Source organism: Oncorhynchus tshawytscha, linkage group LG20 (assembly GCF_018296145.1).
Source record: "Oncorhynchus tshawytscha isolate Ot180627B linkage group LG20, Otsh_v2.0, whole genome shotgun sequence".
NCBI lineage: Eukaryota > Metazoa > Chordata > Actinopteri > Salmoniformes > Salmonidae > Oncorhynchus > Oncorhynchus tshawytscha.
The window spans coordinates 42,738,885-42,757,913 of record NC_056448.1 but is presented as its reverse complement, the minus strand read 5'-3'; the positions used below and the strand labels follow the sequence as shown (position 1 = coordinate 42,757,913).

The window sequence follows — 19,029 nt, the reverse complement described above, 5'->3', positions numbered from 1 at the left end:
TACTCTGTTTACAGCCAGACCCAATACTCTGTTTACAGCCTTTACAGCCGGAACTAATACTCTGTTTACAGCCTTTACAGCCGGAACTAATACTCTGTTTACAGCCGGAACTAATACTCTGTTTACAGCCGGAACTAATACTCTGTTTACAGCCGGACCTAATACTCTGTTTACAGCCGGACCTAATACTCTGTTTACAGCCGGACCTAATACTCTGTTTACAGCCAGACCCAATACTCTGTTATAGCCAGACCTAATACTCTGTTTACGGCCTTTACAGCCAGACCCAATACTCTGTTTACAGCCAGACCCAATACTCTATTTACAGCCAGACCCAATACTCTGTTTACAGCCAGACCCAATACTCTGTTTACAGCCAGACCCAATACTCTGTTTACAGCCAGACCCAATACTCTGTTTACAGCCAGACCCAATACTCTGTTTACAGCCAGACCCAATACTCTGTTTACAGCCAGACCCAATACTCTGTTTACAGCCAGACCCAATACTCTGTTTACAGCCAGACCCAATACTCTGTTTACAGCCAGACCCAATACTCTGTTTACAGCCAGACCCAATACTCTGTTTACAGCCAGACCCAATACTCTGTTTACAGCCAGACCCAATACTCTGTTTACAGCCAGACCTAATACTCTGTTTACAGCCAGACCCAATACTCTGTTATAGCCAGACCTAATACTCTGTTTACAGCCTTTACAGCCAGACCCAATACTCTGTTTACAGCCAGACCCAATACTCTGTTTACAGCCAGACCCAATACTCTGTTTACAGCCAGACCCAATACTCTGTTTACAGCCAGACCCAATACTCTGTTTACAGCCAGACCCAATACTCTGTTTACAGCCTTTACAGCCGGAACTAATACTCTGTTTACAGCCTTTACAGCCGGAACTAATACTCTGTTTACAGCCGGAACTAATACTCTGTTTACAGCCGGAACTAATACTCTGTTTACAGCCGGAACTAATACTCTGTTTACAGCCGGAACTAATACTCTGTTTACAGCCGGACCTAATACTCTGTTTACAGCCGGACCTAATACTCTGTTTACAGCCGGACCTAATACTCTGTTTACAGCCGGACCTAATACTCTGTTTACAGCCAGACCCAATACTCTGTTATAGCCAGACCTAATACTCTGTTTACAGCCTTTACAGCCAGACCCAATACTCTGTTTACAGCCAGACCCAATACTCTGTTTACAGCCAGACCCAATACTCTGTTTACAGCCAGACCCAATACTCTGTTTACAGCCAGACCCAATACTCTGTTTACAGCCAGACCCAATACTCTGTTTACAGCCAGACCCAATACTCTGTTTACAGCCAGACCCAATACTCTGTTTACAGCCAGACCCAATACTCTGTTTACAGCCAGACCCAATACTCTGTTTACAGCCAGACCTAATACTCTGTTTACAGCCAGACCCAATACTCTGTTTACAGCCAGACCCAATACTCTGTTTACAGCCAGACCCAATACTCTGTTTACAGCCAGACCCAATACTCTGTTTACAGCCAGACCTAATACTCTGTTTACAGCCAGACCCAATACTCTGTTTACAGCCAGACCTAATACTCTGTTTACAGCCAGACCCAATACTCTGTTTACAGCCAGACCTAATACTCTGTTTACAGCCTTTACAGCCGGACCTAATACTCTGTTTACAGCCTTTACAGCCGGAACTAATACTCTGTTTACAGCCGGAACTAATGCTCTGTTTACAGCCGGACCTAATACTCTGTTTACAGCCGGACCTAATACTCTGTTTACAGCCGGACCCAATACTCTGTTTACAGCCGGACCCAATACTCTGTTTACAGCCGGACCCAATACTCTGTTTACAGCCGGACCCAATACTCTGTTTACAGCCGGACCCAATACTCTGTTTACAGCCGGACCCAATACTCTGTTTACAGCCGGAACTAATACTCTGTTTACAGCCGGAACTAATACTCTGTTTACAGCCGGAACTAATACTCTGTTTACAGCCGGAACTAATACTCTGTTTACAGCCGGAACTAATACTCTGTTTACGGCCGGAACTAATACTCTGTTTACGGCCGGAACTAATACTCTGTTTACGGCCGGAACTAATACTCTGTTTACGGCCGGAACTAATACTCTGTTTACGGCCGGAACTAATACTCTGTTTACAGCCAGACCCAATACTCTGTTTACAGCCAGACCCAATACTCTGTTTACAGCCAGACCCAATACTCTGTTTACAGCCAGACCCAATACTCTGTTTACAGCCAGACCCAATACTCTGTTTACAGCCAGACCCAATACTCTGTTTACAGCCAGACCCAATACTCTGTTTACAGCCAGACCCAATACTCTGTTTACAGCCAGACCCAATACTCTGTTTACAGCCAGACCCAATACTCTGTTTACAGCCAGACCCAATACTCTGTTTACAGCCAGACCTAATACTCTGTTTACAGCCAGACCCAATACTCTGTTATAGCCAGACCTAATACTCTGTTTACAGCCTTTACAGCCAGACCCAATACTCTATTTACAGCCAGACCCAATACTCTGTTTACAGCCAGACCCAATACTCTGTTTACAGCCAGACCCAATACTCTGTTTACAGCCAGACCCAATACTCTGTTTACAGCCAGACCCAATACTCTGTTTACAGCCAGACCCAATACTCTGTTTACAGCCAGACCCAATACTCTGTTTACAGCCAGACCCAATACTCTGTTTACAGCCTTTACAGCCGGAACTAATACTCTGTTTACAGCCTTTACAGCCGGAACTAATACTCTGTTTACAGCCGGAACTAATACTCTGTTTACAGCCGGAACTAATACTCTGTTTACAGCCGGAACTAATACTCTGTTTACAGCCGGAACTAATACTCTGTTTACAGCCGGAACTAATACTCTGTTTACAGCCGGACCTAATACTCTGTTTACAGCCGGACCTAATACTCTGTTTACAGCCGGACCCAATACTCTGTTATAGCCAGACCTAATACTCTGTTTACGGCCTTTACAGCCAGACCCAATACTCTGTTTACAGCCAGACCCAATACTCTATTTACAGCCAGACCCAATACTCTGTTTACAGCCAGACCCAATACTCTGTTTACAGCCAGACCCAATACTCTGTTTACAGCCAGACCCAATACTCTGTTTACAGCCAGACCCAATACTCTGTTTACAGCCAGACCCAATACTCTGTTTACAGCCAGACCCAATACTCTGTTTACAGCCAGACCCAATACTCTGTTTACAGCCAGACCCAATACTCTGTTTACAGCCAGACCCAATACTCTGTTTACAGCCAGACCCAATACTCTGTTTACAGCCAGACCCAATACTCTGTTTACAGCCAGACCCAATACTCTGTTTACAGCCAGACCCAATACTCTGTTTACAGCCAGACCCAATACTCTGTTTACAGCCAGACCTAATACTCTGTTTACAGCCAGACCCAATACTCTGTTTACAGCCAGACCCAATACTCTGTTTACAGCCAGACCTAATACTCTGTTTACAGCCAGACCCAATACTCTGTTTACAGCCAGACCCAATACTCTGTTTACAGCCAGAACTAATACTCTGTTCACAGCCAGAACTAATACTCTGTTTACAGCCAGAACTAATACTCTGTTGTAGTATGGTTCTTAATAGTTGAAGTCTCTAATTGTTCAATATTTAAATGTATGTCCTTGACATCAGACCAATGTTCATCATTTTTGGATTGGTTCTATACGTACCAGGCAAGTGCTGTATTCATGAGTATTCTAGACTTACAAGCAAGTGTTGTTTTCTAGACCTGTATTCTTCATTACCTGAGAGTGGGAATTGCTTCTTTCTTTTTCTTTCTTTCTTTCTCTCTCTTTCTTTCTTTCTTTCTTTCTTTGACAAGACGTTGTCTTTAGACATGTTCAATCACAGGCCTCAGCCCATCAAACCCAGCGATGAACACATTTCTCAACACGAGGCCCGGCTGTGCTGTGCATGCTGTCCTGTCTGGGGCCCACTCCAGTGATTTATGGACACTATGGGGACTTGAGAAATAGGCTATGATTACAAATCCATCCATTCATTTGCATGGCCGTCCAAGTCCCTCTTGTTTCCTTTCCCTTGGCTTCCCACATGTTGCAGCGAGAATCGGGGATCATGTTTTATTTTTTTGTACGATTTGTACATTTCCCCTTTTGTTGTAACCACTGCAGAGTGGGCCTGTGGTTTTGCTGCCCTTTCACGGACCCGCTGGAAACTGGGGGTGGATAAACCCAGGGAAATTGGACAGTTCGATGGTTAGTCCAGAAAACCTGTACTATTCTGTCCAAGGCAACGATTAGAACTATTCTGGACTCCCACAGCTCCGTCCAAAACCCATCCCTCCAAGACACACTGTAGCTACAGGTACTCCTCAGATCTTAGACTTAGGGACTCACTCTGCTGTCATATAGCAGAGGAACTGGAGAAGTGATGCTCAGGCAGCTGTGGTTGCCTTGTGGCATCTAAATCCAGTGTGTGTGACTCCTCACTCGATGTGTTTAGGCTTTACATGAACAGCAGTAGTGGCGAGCTGCCAATTTACTTATAAGATAGCGGATAGACGCTGCACGATGCATAGATCGCTCTACAAAGTGCATTTAAAGACAAGTCATCTCAGTCAACTAATGAGTTCCTCCATGTCCAGTCAGGCATTCACTACACCAAAGACATTCCTCAATGTGATTAGAAGCCTAATCCTATTTATCATTTACAATATGATTGATTGTTAAGATCATAGTTAAATCATCAAAATGATTTTCAGTGATGCAGTCGGTTGTGACAGTCATTAAGACTTGGATTGGAGGACGTCTGGATAATATCAGTGTTTGAAGTTTAGGGGATATTTTTTTTTTCGACGTCCGTCTGATCTTCTGGGCCATGTGATATATTTTCTGGCCAAACCTTTGAGTTCTGTGAGCTTCTTTGGTACAAAGTCGTTACGAATTCCTTTTGATACAAGTCACTTTCATATGACGCTTTGGGCATGAATTAATTAGTCAAGTTTTTGGTGATTTCCCATCTTGGTTGAAGCGAAGCGTTGTGTTGCAGGCTGCAGCTGAGAAGGGCAGTGAAAGAGGATTTGTCCAGTGGAGCAGACGTTTCACATGCAAATAACCCTGGAGGCCCTACTGCTCTCCAAATCATCCTGTGAACAGATGGACAGATAAGAAAGCGATGATAAATCAGGCCTCAGAAAGCCCCCAGGCCATGACGATAAATCAGTCCTCAGAAAGCCCCCAGGCCATGGACGATAAATCAGGCCTCAGAAAGCCCCCAGGCCATGGACGATAAATCAGGCCTCAGAAAGCCCCCAGGCCATGGATGATAAATCAGGCTTCAGAAAGCCCCCAGGCCATGGACGATAAATCAGGCCTCAGAAAGCCTTCAGGCCATGGACCATAAATCAGGCCTCAGAAAGCCTTCAGGCCATGGACGATATATCAGGCTTCAGAAAGCCTCCAGGCCATGGACGATAAATCAGGCTTCAGAAAGGCTTCAGGCCATGGACGATGAATCAGGCTTCAGAAAGCCTCCAGGCCATAGACGATAAATCAGGCCTCAGAAAGGCTTCAGGCCATGGAAGCTCAGTTTAAAGGTATTTCAGAATCGGTGCCAATTTATGCTCCACTCCCAAATTCTCTGAGCTAATCTGTTTGGATAACGCCAGCACGAGATCTTGCCCCTCTTTGTGTCGGGGACCCCCGATTGGTTGCCTCGCTGGTGAGGTAACACCAAGCAGCTGTGATAAGAGGTTCGACCCCACCCCCTGCTCCGAGTAGACGGCTAGGCAAACAGGACCGTGAGGTTTACCGAGGTCAGAGCGTGTAGGGGCTAAATCACTGCAAGGCTCTGCAAACACAACCACAGTCCCCCCTTAAAGCTTTAGGTTAAACCCCAGACAGGAAGTGAGGGCTCAGGGCAGGGGCGCGAGAGAGTCCATGTGCAGCGCCGCTTTCTCAATGAAGACCACTTGCCTTTTCATTACTGCCGTGATACACCCGGATTTGCACGCTCTAGGGTTACCAGTGTTACTGCCTTTCATCGTAATTAAAGAGCGATGCTTCCGAGAGGGAGAACGCACGCACCCTGGGATCTATGAGAACCAGGCCAGGCCTGGGCACACTCACACTGCTGTGGTCAGTGTGAAAACAGGCCAAGTGTTTTAAATTTGATACATTTTTCTGTCACTTAAACCAATGCTGGACGTGAGATGTCCAAAGGTTAGAGATGGGCCACACCTGTCAGTACCTCGAACATCACACATGTTGAAAGCACTGAGCTGTCTGTTTTTTTAAACAACTAGTACACAGCTCAGACACCCATGCATACCCCACGAGACATGCCACCAGAGTCCAGAACAGACTATGGGACGTGCACAGTGCTACATAGAGCCATGACTACATGGAACTCTATTCCACATCAGGTAACTGATCCAAGCAGTGGAATCAGATGTAAAAAGCAGGTAAAAATACTCCTTATGGAACAGCGGGGACTGTGAAGCAGCTGAAACATAGGCACAAACACACATGATAACGTATGCATTATACACACAGGTACACATGGATTATGTGTTGTGGATATGTGGTAGTAGAGTATGGGCCTGAGGGCACACACTTAATATGTTTTGAAATCTGTTGTGACTGTAATGTTGTTGTTTTTTAAATTGTATAACTGCCTTAATTTTGCTGGACCCCAGGAATAGTAGCTGCTGCCTTGGCAACAGCTAATGAGGATCCATAATACATACACATACAGATCACACCTCCCAGCCCCTAAAGTCATTTTGCCTAGAGGGGATCAATATCCTGGCATGTTCTTCTCTTTACAGTATCTGCTAAAGCGCTCCGGGCAATTTCTACCTCTGTCTATTTAATTTACAGGTATTTAAAACTGATCGGCCAATGGGCGGGGGGGGGGAAACCTCCCAGCTGTAAACGTCCTGATGGAACTCCTCCGCACCACGCGGCCATTAAACTCAACCATACTAAATCAGGATCCAGCTGACTGCCTGCCGCTCAAGGCACACCTGCTTTCAGGTCACCACGGTGATTTACACCCAGGATTCAGCCTCTTTGTGGAACCAAGCCCCGTTTCTTCCTGTGAAGTTTATCCCCCCCAGGCAGGTCTGAGGGAAACGGTGGGTTTTTCCCACTGGAGATCTCTGGAGTATCTCAGAGTCCTCTGTTCGGAGAGATAACGAGTAGAGGACGGCGTTAGGTGACTTAAGGCCCCTCAGGGGGTTGAGGCTTTGACCTCAAGCTGAGATAATACTTCTCCAGATGACTTACTCTGCTGCTGATATCCCCAGTACTTCATAGACTAATGGGTGGTGTGTCTACGAAGAAGCCATATTATATTTCAGAATGTCTTGTCTTTTGGAGGGGAAAAAAATGCAGACAATTGACCCTGTGAAGTTCAAATCCCAGAGTTTGGGATTAGCATTTTGGGAGAAAATAAACCCTCTAAGCACAGAGCGCAATTAGCACGTAGTTTGGTATCTAATATGAGGTGGTAACACTAAGGTTGTTTTAGCCTCGCTCCCCTCTTGAGGACTTCTAATGGCTTAATAAGCACTGATGCAGAATTAGTGGGTTTGTCCAACTGGGTCCTCTCCATCGGTGCTGTTATGACAAGTGTTCATCAAATAAACACTCAGTTTATGGGACGACCTTAGCGATGGTCGGATTGGACATCTGATTAATGTTGCAATTAAAAAGCAGTTTGCGGAGGTAGAAATGGCAACCAGATGGTCATTTGAGGAGAAGCAGGAATGGATTGTGGTTTTTGGTGGGACTGAAAAGTGACTCTGAAATCTGTCTCTCTCCGCTCGGTATGAGGAATGGGTTGCAGTGTCATTCATTCCCTTGTCTTTTTCAATCCTTTTGTGTAGTTTATTCATCTGGTACAAATTGACTGCAAATTCCTCCATAAATTTGAATTTAAAAAGTTATTGGGGCTGTTGTAAAACTTTTGTTGAATTATGTTCAGATGATTGTTGTGAAGCCGTTATTACATTTGTAACTTTTTACTGAGTTGTCAGAAGTTCTTAAATTCCATATGAACCCCCAAGCTTGGCCCAGATGCTTCCAAGTCCCCCTCTACTCATCAGTCCTTGCTACCTAGTACCTATAGGAGGTTTTTTCTCAGAAATAATATTTTTCCAACATTTTACTGCTATGATATGTTGTCCCCACTGATTCTGGGCACTGAAAGCATGTTATGTTTTACAAGCCCCCAGTTAAGAAGAAATACATTTTGGAGGGGGAAACACAATGTGTACCAGACCTCCATTGTAAAGCCGTCCCTCAGAGGACTCCAATTAGATTGACTAAGGATTGGGTCACGTTTTATTGTGTATCTCTTACGGTGCGGTTTGGCTCTGCGGGTTAAGCATTGGCATGATCAAAGCCAATATTATCTTCCGTTACCCCCCCCCTTGTACAGTTGACACGAGAAACCTTACCCCCTTCGCACACCACACTCTGTGTCGGTTTCAAAGCCCTCAATTTGCCACACTCTTTGATTAGCTTTATTGTGGATACTGTGCTGACATTCAAGGCTTTCACAGAGAGGTGTTGTCAGCATGCGATAGTGGCAGGTCAACCTTGCAGTTGGGTTGCAGGCGGTGGGGATCGCCTGCCTAATCCCCCTCCATGCTGTCGCGATCCTGGCCGTGTTTACCGCAAAGCTGGCTCTCTGGGAGGTTTAGATTGGTGGAGACTGTAAACTTTGTGTGAGGTGCTGAAAGATACACACGTGAAGCCCCCCCTAAGCTGGGAGAGGCATGCGCTATGAAAACATCCAAGCGACGTAAATCCAAACTGAGCCGACCGCAGGGCTCTGTGTATATGGAAACTGAAAATGATGATGATCTTCTCCATAAAAAACACCACAGTCCCTGGACTGTTTATAGGACTGGGTATTGTCACAAAGGGGTCAAGCAGGCAGGATATGACCAGCTGTAGTGGCGATTAATTCACTGCCATGGAGTGTGTGGTCTGTAGAATGTGACTTAGGCTGTGACTAGCCTGTCTGGACTACTAGAGGGCAGTTGATGGTTTAACTGAAGTCTCCAACATCAGCTATGCAGTATATGTTGAGAAGATTGCCATCTCAGCATTCAAGGCCAATATTCTGTTTGCTTGACAAATTGACAATTTACCATTTTTCATTTCAATACATTTTACAAATGTATATATATATATGCATGTGTATGTGTGTGTTCAGGATTCATGATCCACACTTTGACACCCTGAGCAGTTCCACAGGCCTCAGCTCCAGTGGACTGTTGTCATTTCCATAAGAGGCCAAAAGGTATTTACTACAGGGCTGAAAGTGAAATGGTGGGCAGGAATCTAGAAGTTAATAGGAGCCTCCTTATGGGTAGAAACCTGGGGCTGACTGAGGATGAGAGGCTACAAAGGGAAGGGAGGGAGGGAGCTCACACACCTACCTCTCTCCAAAATGTAGTTTGAACAGCCTGGCAGGAGAGGCTTGAGGTTCGCCAGGCTGTGCTGATACCACAGCAGTCTGGCCCTCCTCTCCCCACTCTCAAAGGGCCCTTTCATGGCCAGGGAAGCAGGCTACAGGAATGCAATGCAGCCAGCACTGATATTCAGCTGTGGATGGAAGCATGCCCTAGCTATCAATTTTGTGCACCAGAGCTGAAATAGTCATTTCAGTACAGTGCATTGAAAAGAGTGCAACCACAATACTTTTAATTAAAAGAAAATGTGGTAAAAAATATTTTTCTTTGGTTTTGTTCTTGTCTGTACTAACAACAGATACGTTTAAAGACCTTATTTGGTCAGTTGTTGGAAGAAGAGACAATTCTTTTTTTTCTTTTTTCTTTTTTTAAGTGATCTTGGCCCTTAAGTTTAATGCATTGCTGTGGTTCAGACAGTAAATACATCCTCTGGTCACTTCTAAACCCTCTTAATCTCTCTCTCTCTCTCGGTTGTTCCTTCTCTCTTTCTCTGTCTGCCTTTCTCTCTCACTCCATGATTTGTCATTCATTTAGTTTTTTCCCCTACTTACTAGGATGAAATCCCCAAGTCAAATGAGTTCCATTTTTAGTCTGAATCAAATCAGGTCCTATCTCATCTGAAATCCAGCTCTATGAAATGGCCTTACAGAGAGGAAGGGGAAGAGGAGACCGTAGGAGGGGAAAGGGGGAGGAGGGGAATGAGGGGGAAGGGAACGAGTGGAAAGGGGGAGGAGGGGAATGAGGGGGAAGGGAACGAGGGGAACGGGGGAGGAGGGGAACGGGGGAGGAGGGGAACGAGGGGAAAGGGGGAACGAGGGGAAAGGGGGAGGAGGGGAACGAGGGAGACCATAGGAGGGGAAGGGGAGGAGGGGAAAGGGGGAGGAGGGGAACCGTAGGAGGGGAACAATGGCTGGAGGGGAACGAGGGAGACCGAGGAGGGGAACGAGGGAAACCGTGGGAGGGGAACAATGGCTGAGGGGGAGGGGACGATGGAGCCCGTGGGAGGGGAACGGGAGGGAAACGGGGAGCCCGTGGGAGGGGAAAGAGGTTGAGGGAGCCCGTGGGAGGGGAACGAGGGGGACCGTGGGGACCGTGGGAGGGAAACGATGGCTGAGCCCGTGGGAGGGGGACGATGGCTGACAACGATGGCTGAGGGGACGATGGCTGAGGGGAACGATGGCTGAGGGGGACGATGGCTGAGGGGGACGATGGCTGAGGGGGACGATGGCTGAGGGGGACGATGGCTGAGGGGGACGATGGCTGAGGGGGACGATGGCTGAGGGGGACGATGGCTGAGGGGGGCTGATGGCTGAGGGGGACGATGGCTGAGGGGGACGATGGCTGAGGGGGACGATGGCTGAGGGGGACGATGGCTGAGGGGGACGATGGCTGAGGGGGGACGATGTCGACCTAAGGAGGGGAACGAGGGAGACTGTAGGGGGGGGGGACGAGGGAGACTGTAGGGGGGGGGACGAGGGAGACTGTAGGGGGGGGGGGGACTGAGACTGTAGGGAGACTGTAGGGGGAACGAGGGAGACTGTAGGGGGGGACGAGGGAGACTGTAGGGGGGGGGGAGACTGTAGGGGGAACGAGGGAGACCTAAGGAGGGCAACAAGGGGGAACGAGGGAGACCGTAGGGGGCAACGAGGGAGACCTAAGGGGGGGCAACAAGGGGGCTGAGGGGACCGAGGGAGACCGTGGGAGGGGGACCGAGGGAGACCGTGGGAGGGGACAGAGGGAGACCATGGGAGGGGACCGAGGGAGACCGTGGGAGGGGAACGAGGGAGACTGGGGGACCGAGGGAGACTGTGGGAGACCTGTGGGAGGGGACCGAGGGAGACCGTAGGGGGGGAACGAGGGAGATCGTAGGGGGGGAAAGAGGGAGACCTAGATAGTTTGTCGGTATGTATTGATATATAGGCTACGTGTGTCTTTTTTTACATGTATTTGTTTCTATATGTAGTTCTGTCCTTGAGCTGTTCTTGTCTATTTAATGTTCTGTGTTGTCATGTTTTGTGTGGACCCCAGGAAGACTAGCTGCTGCTTTTGCAACAGCTAATGGGGATCCTAATAAAATACCAAATGCCCCATAATGACGTAGTGAAAACATGTATTTTGAAGCTTTTACAAATGTATTGAAAATGAAATACAGAAATGTCTAATTTACATAAGAATTCCCACCCCTGACTCAATACAGCTGTGAGTCTCTGGGTAAGTCTAAGAGCGTTGCACACCTGGATTGTACAATATTTGCTCATTATTCTTTAAAATTCTTCAAGCTCTGTCAAGTTGGTTGTTGATTATTGCTAGACCGACATTTTCAGGTCTTTCCATAGATTTCCAAGCCGATTTAAGTTAAAACTGTAACTAGGCCACTCAGAAACATTCAATGTTGTCTTGGTTAGAAACTCCAGTGTATATTTGGCCTTCTGTTTTAGGTTATTGTCCTGTTGAAAGGTGAATTTGTCTCCCAGTGACTGTGGGAAAGCAGACTGAACCAGGTTTTCATCTAGGATTTTGCCTGTGCTTAGAGCTGTGTTGCGTTTATTTTTTTAACTCTCTAGTCCTTGCCGATGACAAGCATACCCATAACATGATGCAGCCACCACCATGCTTGAACATATGCAGAGTGGTACTCGTTGTGTTGGATTTGCCCCAAACATAGCACTTTGTATTCAGGACATAAAGTTAATTCCTTTGCCACATTTCTTTGCAGTTTTACTTTAGTGCCTTATTGCAAACAGGATGCATGTTTTGGAATATTTGTTATTCTGTACAGGATTCCTTCTTTTCACTCTGTCATAACATAGTGGTTGAATACTTATTGACTCAAGACAAATCAGTTTGACATTTCTTCATACATTTGTACAAATGTCTGAAAACACAATTCCACTTTGACATTATGGGGCATTGTGTGTAGGCCAGTGACACAAACTTGAATCCATTTTAAATTCAGACTGTAACACAACAAAGGGGTGTGAAACCCTTCCTGAAGGCACTGTAATAGTCCAATGGAGTTGACCTGAGCATAGACATCCAATGGTACAAAGCCTTGGCTGTTCATGACATCACAATCACAATAATCACAAATGATGTGTGGTGGTGTAAGAAGACTTAATACAGACGGTTTGTGTTTTCATTAGGTTTATGTTACGTATCGGAGTAGATTTTTAGTCCGGCGAAAAGTCAACTGTGTATGGAAGGAAAACACCAGGATGAATGTACAACCAATCTGTTGTGTTGAGGAAGCCCTCGATCATTAGATTTGACAAATTGGCTCAATGGTGTTTGTGAGAGCAAGCCTAGACCCTGGAGGAGAACCCCAATGGCATCTCGAAGGAACATGAATGACCCCATTGCCCACAACGAGCTAGTCACTGTTCACTGTGAGAAGGAGAAGTGAAAGGGTACAGACTCTGTAAGAAGATGGAGAAAAAGCCCTTTTGTGTCTGTCTGTGTTTGTCTCGTATCCGGTAGCTATGTGTGTGTGTTTGTCTCGTCGTATGAACGTTAGCTGTGTTTGTGAGAACATGTTTGTTTAGCGTTGAGCTACTCCTCCAAAACCACTCGGTGGAATGTTTACAAGTCAACACCGCTCTGGACACGTTCGTTAAATGTGACAGTCTCCTGTAAAGTTCTACCAGGGCATCCGTGGGGTTAAATACCACATATTTACTTTCTTAAATTTTAATTCCTTGATTCAAACAATGATTTTCTTCCCTTCCAGGGCTTTTTGATTGTTGGAAGTCAGACATTTTTAACTCTCCCGTCTTTGGCCCTGAAAATAACTTTGTAGCTCAGCAGAGAGAAATCAGTGTTTTCGTATTAATGAGCGTTTTTGACGCCACAGTCTGGATTGTCGGGCTAAACCACAAAACAGAATTAGGGATGCATGGGTGCAGAGGGAAATGCTCAGACTTTTGTCCTCCTCCTTCCACATCTGCCGAGCACATGGGAGAGGTCCTGTGTGGCTCAATTGGTGGAGCATGGCACTTGAAATGCCAGGGTTGTGGGTTCGATTCCCACAAGGGACTATTATGAAAAACTTCAAAAATGGATGCACTCACTACTGTAATAGATGGATCAAAATTTACATAATGGTTACCTGGAGGAAAATGGGAGAGGGTCATGCTTTTTCAATTTCAGTCAAGGGGAGGGTTTAGTATTTTTGAGTAGTAGTAGTGGTCGTAGTAATAGCAGTAGTAGTAGCAGACATTTGTAATTGATGAAATTTTTATATTTTAGAATTAGTTGACTTAGGCTATATATTGATGTGTGCCCAATGCCACTCATATCTGATTCTCCACTGTGTGCATAATATCAATTGCGCCTAATAGGCTATTTAGTCTGGGCCCAGTCAAATGATTCATAGCCTATAGGCTACTTACTGTGGGAATCAAATGATTCATAGCCTATAGACTATTTTAGTGTGGGCTCAGTCAAATGATTCATAGCCTATAGGCTATTTTAGTGTGGGCTCAGTCAAATGATTCATAGCCTATAGGCTATTTTAGTGTGGGCTCAATCAAACGATTCATAGCCTATAGGCTACAAAGTTTAGTGCTAAATGGTGTAAATTAAACTAAGCTGCAATGGATATTCCAACCCTGAGCCCCGTGGGCTCAATTTCTTCTGAAAATAATTTTGGATTAGGCCTCTAGTGCATTTTTGTTGGACTATCTTGGGCACAGACTAGCCTATGTTCTGTTCAGTTTGAGAAGGAGAGCGAGAAGATGAGGAGGACCGGAGGTCAACTTTGATGGCCTGCTGCTACTATAAATGATTTGATTAAAAACATTGTTTCTTGCCCATGATGTATTTATCAGAGTTATTGACCTCACAATAAGCCAGATTCAAACAACTAACATTGTGGTGCTGAAACGTGAAGCAGCAGCTGCAGCACAATCAATCAAAAATGCTCATGGTGCTGAAAGTAGGCATCTCATCAAACAGTCTCTTATAATTAGACTTTACTAACAACAAGAAAGCTTTGTGTTGGAGCCTCTCCAATTTGAGAGAATAAATTAGGCAATCTGCTAAATATAAGATGAACTCAACCTCTCTCTCTCTCTCTCTCTCTCTCTCTCTCTCTCTCTCTCTCTCTCTCTCTCTCTCTCTGTCTCTCTGTCTCTCTGTCTCTCTGTCTCTCTGTCTCTCTGTCTCTCTGTCTCTCTGTCTCTGTGTTCTTATCCTCTAATTTCGGTCATTTGTGTGGTATTCAAAAAAGATTATGCTAATATTGGGCTTGGTCTCCCAGGTGGCACAGCGTTCTAAGGCACTGCATCTCAGTGCTAGAGGTGTCACTACAGACGCCCTGGTTTGAATCCAGACTGTCTCACATCCGGCCGTGATTGGGAGTCCCAAAGGGCGGCACACAATTGCCCCAGCATCGTCCAGGTTTGGCCGGGGTAGGCTGTCATTGTAAATAAGAATTTGTTCGTAACTGACTTGCCGAGTTAAATAAAGGTTTAATAAAAAATATGTACTTTTTTCTAAATAAAAGGCTTTTCTTTTCTTTAAACTCAGGACTGCAAATACGATGATAAATTCATACAATGCTTTTACTATGAAGGAGATCATTCCACCCCTACTTTTGTCCAGTGTTTCTGTGAACCCACAACCTTCTGGCCCGCAGCCCTGTGTGCTATCAACATTCCTGTGTTGCCATGTAATGCTGACAGGACGAAGAACACTTTCTAAAACTGCATGTCTAAGGCTCTGGTCGGTCTAAGAAGTAAATGGTCAATTTTTTTCTCTGCTATCCATTTTGTTATAATTATTATTTTGGGTATATGGGAGGGTCACTTTTCTTCTTCAGGTATTCAAGGAGGTCCGATTTCAGAGGGGTTCGATTTTCTCCATGTTATTATAAATAATGTTCACTCTCGTAAGTCGCTCCGGATAAGAGCGTCTGCTAAATGACTAAAAAGAAAATGAGAGTGAGGGGGGTGATGGGAGTCTCACACCTCGAGCTACCAGGGATGCCAACTGTGTTCCAAATTATACCCTATATAGCACAGGGCTCATAAGGCTCTGGATAAAAGTAGTGCACTATATAGGGTAAAGGGTTTCATTTTGGGACTCACCGCCCGCTGTGTGTCTCTTGTACTGATTAGCTCCCAGGGAGACCTAGATGAAATCAGTTATACGGCTGGCATAACCATTACACATCGCCAACTGTGGGCCTAGATGAATGTCTGAATGATCAGATATGGCCTCTTTTTGTTGGCTACGTTGGTCTTGAAAGACGGTAACCTCTCAGTTTCAGCGGGAAAAAGACAACCATCCCTGGTAGAAATCCTTGCTTACTTCCTACCTTCCTTGAAGAAATCACAGACCTGAATTGGTTAAAGTCATTGGATCATTGGTGTCCTTGCGTACACTTATCCAAACCTACTACAATTAGAGGGTTCCATCACCATAAGGCATCCTAGTGTATGTTCCATTCTCTTCAATGACCTCAGGTACTTCCAAGAAGTCTCTACTCTTACTAGCAGTTGTGAAATGCCACAATGGTTGATGACGTCATGGCGCACTCTCTTACCTCTCCCTCTCCTATTTGTCCCATTGACCCTGTGTCTCCAGAGTGCCTATAAACATCTCTGGCCAACTAGCACTACAATTACTACTGTTACTATTACTGCTGTTACTACTACCACCACTACTACTGCTACTACTACCGCCACTATTACTATTATTTCTACCACTACTACTACTATTACTACTACCACTATTACTACTACTGCTACTATTATTTCTACCCCTATTACTATTACTACAACGACAAATATTGCTACTGCTACTGCTATTACTACTACCACTACTACTACTGTTACTGCTACTACTACTATTACTACTACCACTACTACTACTATTACTACAACCACTATTACTACTACTGCTACTATTATTTCTACCCCTATTACTACAACGACAAATATTGATACTGCTACTGCTATTACTACTACCACCACTACTACTACTGTTACTGCTACTACTACTATTACTACTACCACTACTACTGCTATTACTACTACCACCAGTACTACTATTATGGCTACTACGACTATGACTATGACTACCATTATTACTATTACTACACTACTACTACTACTATCACTACTACTACTATCACTACTACTACTATTACTACTACTACTATTACTACTAGTACTGCTACTATCACTACTATTACTACTACTACTATTACTACCGCTACAACTACTACTATTACTACCGCTACTACTACTATCACTACTAGTACTGCTACTATCATCACTACTACTATCACTACTACTACTACTACTATCACTACTGCTACTGCTACTATCACCATTGCTACTACTATCACTACTATCACTGCTACTATCACTACTACTACTGCTACTACTATCATCACTACTACTACTACTACTACTACTACTATCACTGCTACTAATACTCCACTGCTACTATCACTACTGCTACTATTACTGCTGCTACTACTACTACTACTACTACTACTATCACAACTACTACTACTATTACTACTACTATTATCATTACTATTATTACTACTGCTACTATTATTACTACTACTATCACTACTACTACTATTATTACTATTACTCCCATTATTACTACTACTACCACTATCACTACTACTACTACTACTACTACTACTACTACTACTATTACTATTACTACTACTACTACTATTACTACTACTACTATTACTACTACTACTATTACTACTACTACTATTACTACTACTACTATCACTAATACTACTACCATCACTACTACTATCACTAATACTACTACTATCACTATTATTTACTACTACTACTAGTACTACTACAACTACTACTATCACAACAACTACTACTATTACTACTACTAGTACTACTACTATCACAACAACTACTACTATTACTACTACTATTACTACTACTATTACTACTACTGTTATTATTACTATTATTACTACTGCTACTATTATTACTACTACTATCACTACTACTATTATTACTATTACTCCCATTATTACTATTACTACCACTATCACTACTACTACTACTACTACTGTTATTACTACTACTACTATCACTAATACTACTACCATCACTACTACTATCACTAATACTACTATCACTATTATTATTACTACTACTACTACTACTACTACTACTACTAGTAGTACTACTACAACTACTACTATCACAACAACAACTACTACTATTACTACTACTAGTACTACTACAACTACTACTACTATTACTACTGCTACTATTATTACTACTGCTACTATTATTACTACTACTATTATTACTATTACTCCCATTATTACTATTACTACCACTATCACTACCACTATCACTACTACTACTACTACTACTACTACTACTACTACTACTACTATCACTAATACTACTACCATCACTATTATTATTACTACTACTACTACTGTTATTACTACTACTACTACTACTGTTATTACTACTACTACTACTATTATTACTACTACTACTACTACTACTGTTATTACTACTACTACTACTGTTATTACTACTACTACTGTTATTACTACTGTTATTACTATTACTACTGCTACTACTATCACTACTACTACTACTACTACTACTATCACTACTACTACTACTACTACTATCACTACTACTACTACTACTACTACTACTACTACTACTACTACTACTACTACTACTAATCCCATTTTGGCTACTCAGTCCCCCGTAATGATTGTGTTTTCTTAACAGCTCACATTAATCCCACTGTATGGCAAAATCTGGTTGGGATTTACTCAATACGTTGTTAATATGAGGGTATTGAAAGGGCAGTAGGATTTGATAAGTGTAAAGGCATGGACACGCCGGTCGAGAGCACTTAGCACCATGAACAGAGTGCAGGCCGTAATCTGCAAGCCGATTTGTACTTGTAACAACGGGTGAAAATGTAGGCATGGTGGTCCCTAAAACACAGTGCCGAAAGAACTGCACATCATCATTCTGCATGTTGTTCTTTTCATCTTTAAATTGTCCGTTGGTTGGTTGTGGATCTGGAATGGTGCAAAGCTGTCCAGCTAATTTCCTAACTGTGCCTTCCTTCAAATTCTTAACATCTAAGTGCCCCATTCAATCACAACCTGTGTGTGGACATTTCCAGAGGGAGGCCAAACAACTTGTGCTTTGAGAGAGTGTGTCTGAATTAATAACAAGACTGGCTCCTTTGTGTTTTACATAAAGAATTACACTGAATTTACACTGAATTAATTTACATGGGTATCACATGAATTCAAACACACAGCACAAGAGTGGAACTCTAGATCTTGACTTTCACTTGTGGATCACCTTTCATTTGGTGGTCATCCACCCATAACCAAATATGGTACCAGTGGACAGACACAATGTACAGACAGACAGAGCATCATGGCCAGAGGTGAGAGAGACTAGCCAGGTGTAGTCAGTCCTCAGGTCTTACTGGTTTCCTGTGTGGAATCTA

The 19,029-nt window shown here is 44.0% G+C and overlaps 1 protein-coding gene and 1 non-coding gene across 3 annotated transcripts in view; both read left to right on the top strand.

Annotated features, from left to right (window-relative positions):
• The window catches only part of ror2 (receptor tyrosine kinase-like orphan receptor 2), a 201,061-nt gene that overhangs the window by 32,090 nt on the left and 149,942 nt on the right, over nt 1-19,029 (top strand). The window lies entirely within an intron of this gene.
• On the top strand, nt 13,492-13,565 carry trnas-uga. Its single transcript has one exon. It is a non-coding gene; the product is annotated as a tRNA-Ser (tRNA).